Here is a 12,553-nt window from a genome sequence, read left to right as displayed (position 1 = left end):
GGGATGGCTGTATCATATGTAAGTCTATATTCAGATTTCTGAGGTATCTCCATACTGTCTTCCAAAGTTTACATTCCCACCAACAATGGCGAAGGTACCCTTCTCCCCACATCTTCATCAGCATTTGTTGTTTGTTGATTTCTGTATGAATGCCATTCTAACCGGAGTGAGGTGAAACTTCATTGTGGTTTTGATTTGTATTTCCTAGTGATCCTAAGCATTTTTTCAAGTGTCTGTTGGCCATTTGAGTTTCCCCCTTTGAAAAATGCCTGATCAAGTCCTTTGCCCATTTCTTAACTGGATTGTTTTGTTGTTGTTGAATTTCTTGAGCTCTTTATAGATTCTGAATGTCATCCTTTTCAGCTGTATAGTTTGCATATATTTTCACCAGTTCTGTCAGTTGTGTCTTTAGTTTGCTGAGTGTTTCTTTTGCAGTGCAGATCATCTCAACTTTATATAATTCCACTTGTCAATTTTGGCTTTGATTGCCTGTGCTTCTGGGGTATTTTCCAAGAAGTCTTGGCCTTTGCCAATGTCTTGCAGACTATCTCAAATGTTTTCTAGTAATTTTATGGTATCAAGCCATAGATTTAGGTCTTTGATCCATTTTGAGTGAATTCTTTTTGTAAAGTGTAAGGTAGGGGTCTAGTTTCATACTTCTGCAAGTGGAGATGCAGTTTTACAAGCATCATTTGATGAAGACTGTCCTTGACCCAGGAATTGATTTTACCTATTCTGTCAATGATAAACTGGTTATAGATGTGAGGATTGGTTTCTTAAGTTTCTCTTCAGTTCCATTGGTCTACATGTCTATTTGTGTTCCAATACCAGGCTGTTTTGATTATTACTGCTCTGGAGTATGTATTGAAATCAGGTATTGTGATGTCTCCAGCTTTGTTTTTATTGAATAAGATTGCTTTAGATGTTCAGGTTCTCCTGTGTTTCCATATGAAATTTAGCAATGTTTCTTCTAGATCTAGGAAGAATGTCATGGGTAATTTGCTGGGAATTGCATTGAATCTATAAATTGTTTTCAGTAGTATGGGTATTTGAATGATATTGATTCTTCCAATACATGAACATGAAAGATGTTTCAATTTTTTAATGTCTTCTTTTTCTTTCTTTAATGCTTTGTAATTTTCATCATAGAGATCTTAGACATCCTTGGTTAAATTTATTCCAAGGTATTTATTTCTTTTTTTAGCTATTGTGATAGAGATTGACTTTTAAAGCTCCTTCTTGGAGCCAGTGCTGTTGTGCAGCAGGTTAATGCCCTGGCTGGAAGCACTGGTATCCCATATGGGCACCGGTTCAAGACCTGGCTGCTCCACTTCTGATCCAGCTCTCTGCTATGGACTGGGAAAGCAGTAGAAGATGGTCCAAGTCCTTTGGCCCCTGCACCCACGTGGAAGACCTGGAGGAGGCTCCTGTCTCCTGGCTTTGGATCAGCGCAGCTCTGGCCATGTGGCCAATTGGGGAATGAACCATCGGATGGAAGACCTCTCTCTTTCTCTGCCTCTCTTCTCTCTGTGTAACTCTGACTTTCAAATAAATAAATAAATCTTTTTTTTTTAAAGCTCCTTCTTAGCCATGACATTGTCTGTGTGTATAAAGCCTATTGATTTCTGTGTGTTGATTTTATACCCCACCACTTTACCAAACTCTTTTATTGGTTCCAATAGTCTCTCAATGGAGTCTTTTGGATTCCCTATGTATAGAATCATGTCATCTTCAAGTAGAGATAGCTTTACTTCCTCCTTTCCAGTTTGTATCCTTTTGATTTCTTTTTGTCTAATGGCTCTGGATAAATCTCCAGGACCATATTGAATAGCAATGGTGAAAGTGGGCATCCTTGTCTAGTTCCAGATGTTAGCCATAATGTGTCTAGTTTGTCTCATTCAATAGGCTACTGGCTGTGGGTTTTTCATAAATTGCTGTGATTGTGTTGAGGATTGTTAATTCAATATCCAACTTGCTTAAGGTTTTTATCATGAAAGTATGTTGTGTTTTATCAAATGTTTTTTTCTACATCTGTGGAAATACCCATATGGTTTTGGTTCTTTAGTTTGTTAATGTAATGTATTAAATTTTTTATTTGCGAATATTGAACAATCCCTGCATACCAGCGATAAATCCAACTTGGTCAGGGTGAATGATTTTTCAGATACATTATTGGTTTTGATTGGCTATTTTGTTAAGAATTTTTGCATCTATGTTCAACAAGGATATTGGTCTATATTTCTCTTTCTCTGTTGTATCATTTTCTGGTGAAGAAATAAGGTGATACAGGCTTTGTAGAAGGAATTGGAAGCATTCCAGTCCTTTCAATTATTTCGAATAACTTGAGAAGAATTGGAATTAGTTCTTTTTTAAATGTCTGGTAGAATTCAGTAGTGAAGCCATCCAGTCCTGGGCTTTTCCTTTTTGGGAGGATCTTACTAGTGATTCAGTTTCAATCCTGGTTATTGGTCTGTTTAAGTTTTTCATGTTTCTTGACTCTATTTTGGTAGATTGTATATGTCCAGGAATCTATCCATTTCTTGTAGATTTACCAACTGGTTGACTTTTAGCTCTTTGTAGTAATTCCTAATGATTTTTAAATTTCTGTGTTATCTGTTGTTATATTTCCTTTTTCATTTCTGTTTATATTGAGTTGTGGCTTCTTTTTCTTTTTTTGGTTAATTGGGTCAACGGTGTATCAATTTTGTTCATTATTTTTTTCAAAAAAACTCTTAATTTCACTGATCTTTTGCATCATTTTTTGTTGGTTTCAATTTGTTTATTTCTTCTTTAATTTTAGTTAATTTTTCATCCTGATAATTTGGTGTTTGGTTGGTTATTGCTTTTCTGAGTCCTTGAGATGTACTGATAGCTCATTTATTTGGTACCTTTCCTATTTTGTCATGTAGGCACCAATTGCTATAAACTTCTCTCTTAACACTGATTTTGCTATATCCCATACGGTTTAATATAATGTATCGTTATGTTCATTAGTGTCCAGAATTTTTTGATTTCTCTTTTTATTTTTTCTATGAGCTATTGTTCATTCAGGACTGTGTTGTTTGGTCTCCGTGTGTGCATATGATCTAGAGATTGTTGAGTTGTTGATTTTTAACTTCATTTCATTGTGGTCAGAGAAGATGCAAGGTTGAGTTTGATTTTTTGAATTTGATGAGACTTGCTTTATGGCCTACTTTATAGTCTATCCTGGAGAAAGTTTATGTACTGATGAGAAGAATACGTATTCCATAACTTGGGGTGAAAAGTTATGTACATATCAGTTAGGTCTATTTGGTCCATAGTGTCAATTAGCTCTGTTGTTTCTTTGTTGATTTGCTGTTTAGTTGACCTATCTATTCATTAACATAAGGTATTGAAGTCCTCTGTTACTATTGTATTGGAGTCCATGTCTCCCTTTAGATCCATTACCATTTCTTTTAAATAGCCAGGTGCCCTCACATTGGATTCCTATAATTGTATTATAACCACTTCTTCCTTTTGAATTGATGCCTTAATCATAACATAGTGGCTTATTCATCTCTTGTAACAGTTTTTGTATTAAAGTCCATAATGTCCGATATTAAGATGGCTACACCTGCTTTTTGTTTCATTAGCATGAAATATCTTTTTCCATTCTTTCACTTTCAGTCTGTGGGTATCTTGATTGGTGAGATGTTCTTAGTTAGGCAGCAAACAGATGGGTTTTATTTTTTAATCTACTGAGCCAGTCTGTACCTTTTAACTGGAGAATGGAGGCTGTCGGAGGCCACCCGACAAACCACACGGAGACACGCAGCACTCAGTCAATTCATCACCACGTTTATTGCCTCGTCGCGTTCCAAGCCAAAGTAGGGGGCCCAGCGATGAGGGACTGGAGGCAGTCTCCCTGGGGAAACTCTTCAGTCTCCAGCCACAAGCACCAAGAAACACAAGGATATATACCCCAGGCCCCATACAGATAACATTCATTGTGTGCAATCATGCATAGCACAGGAATGAAACAAGTTTACAAGGTAGCAAAGATCAGGGTACAAACTCTGCAGATAGAGTAAAGAACATCATAAACCTTCATCAGATGTCATATCCTGCCTGCAGGAATGTGGGATGAAAAATCTTGTGCCTATAGAACAAAAGCACAGGAAACAGGATTAGATAAGGGACAGCCTCAGCCTGCTGCATCTCATGTCAGGCCAGGGCCACTAGCCCCAACAGGAGGCCATTTAATTCATGGTGACTATTGATAAGTAATGTCTGGCCCTGCCATTTTTTTCATAAATATTCCCATTGTTTGCATTTATTTTATATTTCTACTGGGAGATTTTCTGCCTTCATATTCTTTCATAATTATGGCTATCTTTCTGTGTTTCTGTGTGTAACACATCCTTAAGCATCTTTTGTAAGGCTGGATGAGTGATGACAAATTCAATTTCTGTTCATTAGGGAAGGTCTTTATTTCATCTTCATTCATAAATGAAAATTTTACAGAGTACAGTATTCTTGGTTGACAGTTTTTTTTTTCTCTTAAAGACTTCTACTGTGTCTTTCCATTTTCTCCTAGCCTGTAGGATTTCTGATGAGAAGTTAGCTGTGAATCTAATTAGAGATACTCTGAAAGTAATCTAGCATTTCTCTCTTACACATTTTAGAATCTTTTCTTCATGTTTCACTTTGGAAAGTTTGACCACAATTTGTCATGGTGTAGATATTTTCTTGTCATATTTATTAAGAGTTCTATGTGCTTCCTGTACTTGAACATCCATTTCTTTCTCCATATTGGGGGAGTTTTTTGTAAATATTTCACTAAATAGGATTTCTTGTTCATTCTCTTAGGAACTCCTAAGACCCACATGTTGGGACATTTGATAGTTTCCCATAAATTTCCAACACTGTTTTTAAGTTTTCTAATCTTTTTCTTTTTCTTTTCTTGCTTTTTTTTTTTTTTTTTTTGTCTGACTGGTACATTTCCAAAGATTTGTTTTCTAGCTCAGATGTCCTTTCTACTGCCTTTCCAAATATGTTGTTAAGGTTTTCCACTGCAATTTTTGTTTGATCTATTGAGTTCTTCATTTCTAATATTTCATTTTGATTTCTCTTTAAAATCTCAGTTTTATGGGAAAAATTTTTATTCATATCATGTATGATTTTCATTAGTTCATGGACTTGCTTCTGATTGCTTTAGAGTAATTCTATGTAATGTTTTGAATTCCATTTCTGGCATTTCCTCAATCTCTTCATCTTCACATTCTGATGTTGAAATGTTGTGTGTTCCTTTGAGGGAGATCATGGTGTCTTCCTTATTCTTGTTTCTTAAATTTTGTGTTAATTTTTAGTGGAGTTATTTTTTTTCCTTTGATGGCTTTTTTCTTTGAACTATGCCTCTGCAGCTTAGTGGAATGTCTGCACTTTTGGTGAACATCAAGAGGTATGTGGTGGGTGTGACCAAAGAGCTCTAGTCAGTATGAAGTATATGAAGAGTATCCAGGATAACATCCACTTTGGGAATGGTAGATTTCTTCTTTTTAACAGAAGCAGAGTAATGGTTACCTCTGCTGGTGTGATCACCCCCTTACTTCCTCTACTCCAATCTGAGCAGTGCCTGGGTATTAACCCCTAGTAGGTTCAACACTCATCCACACTGCCATATGAACTGTGCAAATGATCTGCACAGTCTCACTGTGAGCACAATTTCCACTGCAATGACCTGCCTCAGGCAACAAAGAAGCTCTGAGCATGTTGAGCTACACCCATTGATTGCCCAGAGACCCAGCTACACCTTCTGCCCTCTCATTAGGCACCGGGTCTCCACAGTCTCAGCACACAGCCCCTCCCACAGTCACTGGGTGCAGAGGTTTTCCTCTGTCCTGACAGCCTGTCCAGTCAACAGAGAGGCACATGTTCCCTGAGCTAGCTCTACCTAGGTGGCTTCAGCTCCAGAGCCTATGGTATATTGGGAGTCTGGGTGTGTCTCACAGTCCTAATTGGGTGCACGGCCACCTGTTAATCATCCCAGGCTGGTTCAAAGTCAGTGGAAATTGCAAATTTTTCCCTCCATTAGAATCACTGGATCACATGTGTACACAAGACCCATTGGCCAAATATTGCTTTCTCCATCACTGCTGCCATTTCTGCTGAGAAGATAGTGTCCTGTCTCAGCCAGTTGCTCTGCATGTGCACAAAGGCTTCCACAGCTGCTGCCCAAACTCAAAATGGCACCTGCCCTTTCTCAGCTGGGCATTGGGTGCTGTTGTGGGGAGGATGGGCTGAGATAAATGTGCTCCTTTTACTTCCACTGCGTCCAAGGGTAACCGCTGGTAACCTCTAGTACCTAGGGCTCCAGTCCTTACTCACGTGATGCTCTCTCTCTCTCTCTCTCTCTCTCTCTGGTATATCACTGTAGGTTGCTAAAGTCTGATCTCACTTCTGTCTCCAAGCTGTGGCTCACTCTGGCTCTTGGCTGCTGTAGTCGGTGTGTTGTGTCCATGATCTTTCTGCACTTCTCTAGCTTCCACAAAGGTCCACGGTGTTCTTCTTCCTTTTGTTGAATTTCCAGTGTGGTTTTTCTTTCTAATTCTCCCCTGACAGCACACTTCCTACTTATTTTTTTTTTTTTCTTTTTATCCCTAGCCTAGCACGGTGCATTGTTCCCTAATCTGCCATCTTGGAATCCAGCTTGTATTATTTGATTCTAAGTTTAAAAAAGTGCTCTTCTTTTTATCTTTTCATAGAAGTTCAAAAGTAGCAGAAAATAACGCACAAATCTGAATGTTCAAAAGTTATTCATTGTAAAGGTTGTCTTATAAAAATACTATCAGCATTTCGTACGAGTGGAATCGACATCTTGAGATGTGATTACTATTTATAGCCCTTGTCTATACTCTGGAGAAACAATGGTTTTTCTACTACATACTACTCATTGAATTCTTTATTTAGTTGAGGATTAAGCTTGTGATTATTATGTAAATTAAAAGTGTGTTGTCGAAAAAGTTAAAAGAAAAATAAGAAGGGAAGGAGGAGGGAGGGTGAGAGTGAGAGATAGAGGCAAGGAAGAGGGGCAGGAAGTTTCATAATGTTCTTAAAAATGTATATATGACATGCAAGAAATCTGTTCCCTTTATATAAATAAATTTGAAAAAGGAAAGAGAAGTAAATCTGATAGAACCTCAAAATATTTAAAATTTTTTTATTTTAATTTTTAATTAGTTTTAGCATTCAATGTACATTGTAGATACAATTCTAAGAACATAATGATATTCTCTTCCTCCCTTCCTATATCCCTCCTCCCTCCCTCCCTTGCTCTTACCGTCTCTCTTTCTTTCTGTCCTTTTTTATTTTAGCTATTGAGATAACATATTTTAAATTTACATTACCACAAAAAGGCTTAATACTTTGCCAAATAAGAAGCTTAACAAGTGAAAAGCAAAAAGATCATGCTTAACTGGGAATATAGATGATGACCATAAATAGTAATTGAATAGAAAAATGACAATTTCACCCATATACAGTAAGTTTTAAAGTATTAATAGATCTTTAAAACTGTAGTAGTATATTATTCTCAACCATTGCTTTCACAAAGGTATAAAACAGAATTTTACAAAACTATGCTTGCAGCAATACTGTTACAGAGAGACATTTCTTTTTTAAATTTTAGCTCCCATATATCAGGGAGAAGATGCATTATTTGTCTTTCTGGATATAGCTTATTTCAGTCAACACATTATCTTCCAGTTGTGTCCATTTTGCTGAAAATGGTAGAATTTTATTTTTTATGGCAAAATAATGTTCTACTGTGTATACATTCCATATCTTCTTTATTCATCTCATGATAAACAACTTGGTTGATACCAAATGTTAGCTATTGTGAACAGTGATGCTATAAACATGGTGAAGATATCTCTTTCACTCATTGTGTTCAAGCCTTTTGGCTACATACCCAGTACTGGGATTGCTGGATCATATGACAAGTCTTTTTGTAGTTTTTATAGAAATAACATTGTTTTCCACTGTGGCTGCATTAATTTACATTCCTGCCAACAATGTATAAGTGTTTCCCTTTGTCCATATCCTCAACAATATTTGATACTCTGTGTTTTGAGTTTTAGCCATTCTGACAGAGGTGAGATGATATCCCATTATGGTTTTGATTTGCATTTCCCTGATGGCTAATGATGTCAAGCATTTTTTCATATATTTGTTGGCCATTTGCATTTCTTCTTTTGAGAACTGTCTGTTGAAACCTTTGTTCATTTCTCAACTGGATTTTTATTGTTGTTGATATTTTTAAGTAGCTGATATATTTGGGATGTTAATTCTCTGCCAGATAAGTGGTTTGCAAATATTTTTTCTCATTTTGTTGGATGTCTCTTCACCCTATTGATCATTTTCTTTGCTGTGCAGAAGATTCTGAATTTAATATAGTCCTATTTTCTTAGTTTTGCTTTTGTTGCCTGTGCTTTTTGGGTCTGTCCAAGAAATTGTCCCCTATACCAATGTCTTGGACTGTTTCCCTTAAGTTTTATACCAGCAACATCATAGTCTCAAGTCTTAAATTGAAGACTTCAATTCCTCTTGATTTCCTTTTCTTGTATATGGTGAGAGGTATATATCTAATTTCTTTTTTCTAAGTATGTAAATTCAGTTTTTCCAGCACATTTGATGAAGAGACTATCTTTACTCCACTGTGTGGTCTGAGCACTTTTGTCAAAACTCAGCTTGCTGTATGGATGTGGATTAATTTTTGGGTATTCTGTTCTGTTCCATTGATCTATGTATTGGTTTTTATGCCAGTATCATATTTTTTTTTTTTTTGACAGGCAGAGTTAGACAGTGAGAGAGAGAGAGTTATAGACAGTGAGAGAGAGACAAAGAGAAAGGTCTTCCTTTCGTTGGTTCACTCCCCTAATGGCCACCACGACCGGCGCTACACACCAATCCGAAGCCGGGAGCTGAGTGCTTCCTCCTGGTCTCCCATGAGGGTACAGGGACCCAAGCATTTGGGACATCCTCCACTGCCTTTCTGGGCCACAGCAGAGAGCTGGACTGGAAGAGGAACAACTGGGAAAAAAAACCGGGGTGCCGGTGCCGCAGGTTGGGGATTAGCCAAGTGAGCCATGGTGCCGGCCAGTACCATGCTGTTTTATAAAAATCTATATCTATCAATCTATCTATCTATCTGTCTATTATTTGAAAGTCAGAGTTATGAGAGAGGAAGATACAGAGGGAGAAAGGAGAGAGATCTTCCATAAACTGGTTCGCTCCCCAGTATTCACAGTGACTAGCACTGGGCCTGGTAAAAGCCAGGAGCCAGGAGCCAGGAGCTTCATCTAGGGCTCCCACATGGGTACAGGGGTCCAGGAATTTGGGCCATCCTCTGTTGCTTTCTCAGACACATTTAGCAATGAGCTGTATCATAAGTGATGTAGCTGGGAATCAAACTAGGCTCCATATGGAATGATAACACCACAGATGGTGGCTTAACCCACTGTACCACAGCAATGGCTACAATGTTGTTTTAATTACTAAGCTTTGTAGTATGCTTTGAAGTTAGGTATTGTGATGCCTCCTGTTTGATTTTTCTTGTTCTTTGTTATTTTTTTTCTTTGTCTATTTTGTATGTTTTATGATTCCATACGAATTTTAGAATTGCTTTTTTCTAATTTCTGTAAAGAATATCATTGATATTTTGATAGGGGTTGCTTTGAATCTGTAAATCGCTTCAGGGAGTATACACATTTTAATGATATTGAGTCTTCCAATCCATGAGCAAAGGATTTCTTTCCATTTTTGTGCCCCTTATGATCTCTTTCATCAGTATTTGATAATTTTCATTGTAGTGATCTTTCATTTCTTTAGTTAAATTTTTTTTTAAATACTTGATTATTTGTGGCTATTGTGAATGTGATTTCTTTTCTGATTTTTCTTTCTGTGAGTTCACTATTAGCATACAAAAAGCTACTGTTTAGGCTTGTCGAAGTGCACTGGTGTTTACAATTAAAAAGCTACTGTTTTTGTATGTTTATTTTGTAACCTGCAATTCTATCACTTTTTGGTAGAGTGTTTAGGTTTTTCCATGTACAATATCATGTCATTTGCAAACATGGGGAATGTGACTTCCTCTTTTCCAGTTTTGATGCCCTATATTTCTTTCTCTTCCCTAATTCCTATTGTTAAAACTTCCTGTACTATATTGAATAAGGGTGGTGAAAGTGGATATCCTTCTCTTGTTCCAGACCTGAGAGGAAAATACTTTTAGTTTTCCCCCTGCAGTGTGATATTTGACTGTTGGTTTGTGATATATAGCCTTTATAATTTTAGGAGTGTTCCTTTTATACTTAGGGGTGTTCAGTCTTATCAAATGTTTTCTCTACATCCATTGAATGATCACATAGTTTTCTTCATTCTGTTGATGTGATTTATGTTTATTGATTTGTGAATGGTATACCAACCTTACATTTCTGGGATAAATCCCACTTGATCATGATTTATGGTCTTTTTGATGTGGTTTGGACAGTTTAACTTGCTAGTATTTTGTTCAGAATCTTTGCATCTATGCTCATTGAGGATATAGGTCTGTGGTTTTCTTTCTGTGTCATTTCTTTGTTTGCTTTTGGTATTAAAGTAATGCTGGCCTCATAAAGAGTTTGGCAGAGCTCCATTCTGTTCCATATTGTTGTAAAGCTATCAATACCTACAATGTCCTTGAGGTCAGTAAGATCTGATCTTTTTTTTAATATTTTTTATTTTTATTTTTTTATTTTTGACAGGCAGAGTGGACAGTGAGAGAGAGACAGAGAGAAAGGTCTTCCTTTACTGTTGGTTCACCCTCCAATGGCCACCGTGGTCAGCACGCTGCGGCCAGCGCACCGCGCTGATCCAAAGCCAGGAGCCAGGTGCTTTTCCTGGTCTCCCATGGGATGCAGGGCCCAAGCACTTGGGCCATTCTCCACTGCACTCCCGGGCCATAGCAGAGAGCTGTCCTGGAAGAGGGGCAGCCAGGACAGAATCCGGCGCCCCGACCAGGACTAGAACCTGGTGTGCCGGCGCCTCAAGGCAGAGGATTAGCCTAGTGAGCCGCGGCGCCAGCCTAAGATCTGATCTAAAGATTATGTTTCCTTCCATTTTACCAGTGAACCCTGAGTTAATTTTCATCCCTTGTGCCAAGGAAACATTTAGGTAAAATAAATATGAGATGTCAATGGAGGGGAGGTAATTAGGGAAAGCTAGGTAGTAAGGATAATGAGTGGATGGGAGATCAATGGAATTGTCCAAGAAAAGAGCATAGTGTGGATTAAATGACTTTTTAAAGATTTATTTATTTTTATTTCAAAGGCAGAGTTACAGGAAGAGAGGGAGACAAATCCAATGTACTGGTTTGCTACCTAAATGGTTGCAATGGCTAAAGCTGGGACAGACTGAAACCAAGAGTCTGCAACTCCATCAAGATGCCCCATGTTGGTGGAAAGGTCCCAAGTACTCGGGTCATCTTCCGCTCTTTTCCTAGGAACATAGGCAGGGAGCTTGATTGGAAGCAGATCAGCCAGTTCTTGAACTGGTGCTCATATGGGATGCTGGTGTATGCTTACTACCTACCTTTCCCTAAACCTCCCCTCCATTGACATCTCATATTTATTTTACCTAAATGTTGTAGGTAGCAGCTTGACCTATTGCACCACATTACCAGCCCTAATTAAATGTCTTGAATAAAATGATGATAAATAATTGGGAAGGGACTTGAAATATCAAAAGAGAAGAGGGATATAGTATTGGAAGAATGCTGGGGAAAGCTAAAGATCCACTGTTCAAAGAGAGAGAAAAATCGCTAAGATTTGCATGTTGTATGACTAATATATGAGGTTGTGAAGACCAAATCATGCATTGTTTCTGACTGATTTACTATTTAAACATGTATTAGGCAATAATTTAGTGTTTGTGGTCCTTTTAAATATTAATCCACCTAAAGGAATTCATAATTGAAGCAATGTTTAAATCCACTGAAAATTATTGAAATAATATTTGTGGTTGAGCAAGACAATTTTTCATTATCATCTTTGAAATATGATTTGTTAAAAATCTCAGCTTCTAACATTAATTGGTCCTTTATCACTCACTATGATGACACATTTTGTCCATATCCTTGCACTTGGCTCTGGCACTTTGCTTTGGAAAGGCTTCTAATATTTAACCTTTGGTCTCACCTACATTGTATTCCTGCTCCAATAGACTGACCAGCTGGACCCTCCTATTAGGCAAGGTCAGCAAATAAAATGCAAAGATGAAGAGGAGATTATAGTGGATGAGAAATAAGAAGAAAAGCACCAATATTTTCAGAACAAATGTATGATTGCAGTCAAAATAATTTGAACTTGGTAGGTGCTATGTATAACTAATACTATATAGTTCAAAAGTGGCAAAAGAGGAACAGATAACTATTTGCTAAACTCTGACCTGGAGAATTGACATTTTAGTAAATAGGCTCATTTTAAGATTTCAGAGACAAAGATTGTGTTCTGTAAAGTCTGGGAGTGAGGGAAAAGGTCGATAGAGAGAGACACATTTA

The sequence above is a fragment of the Lepus europaeus genome, chromosome 8 (assembly GCF_033115175.1).
Source record: "Lepus europaeus isolate LE1 chromosome 8, mLepTim1.pri, whole genome shotgun sequence".
NCBI classification, from domain to species: domain Eukaryota; kingdom Metazoa; phylum Chordata; class Mammalia; order Lagomorpha; family Leporidae; genus Lepus; species Lepus europaeus.
This window is presented reverse-complemented; position numbering follows the sequence as displayed.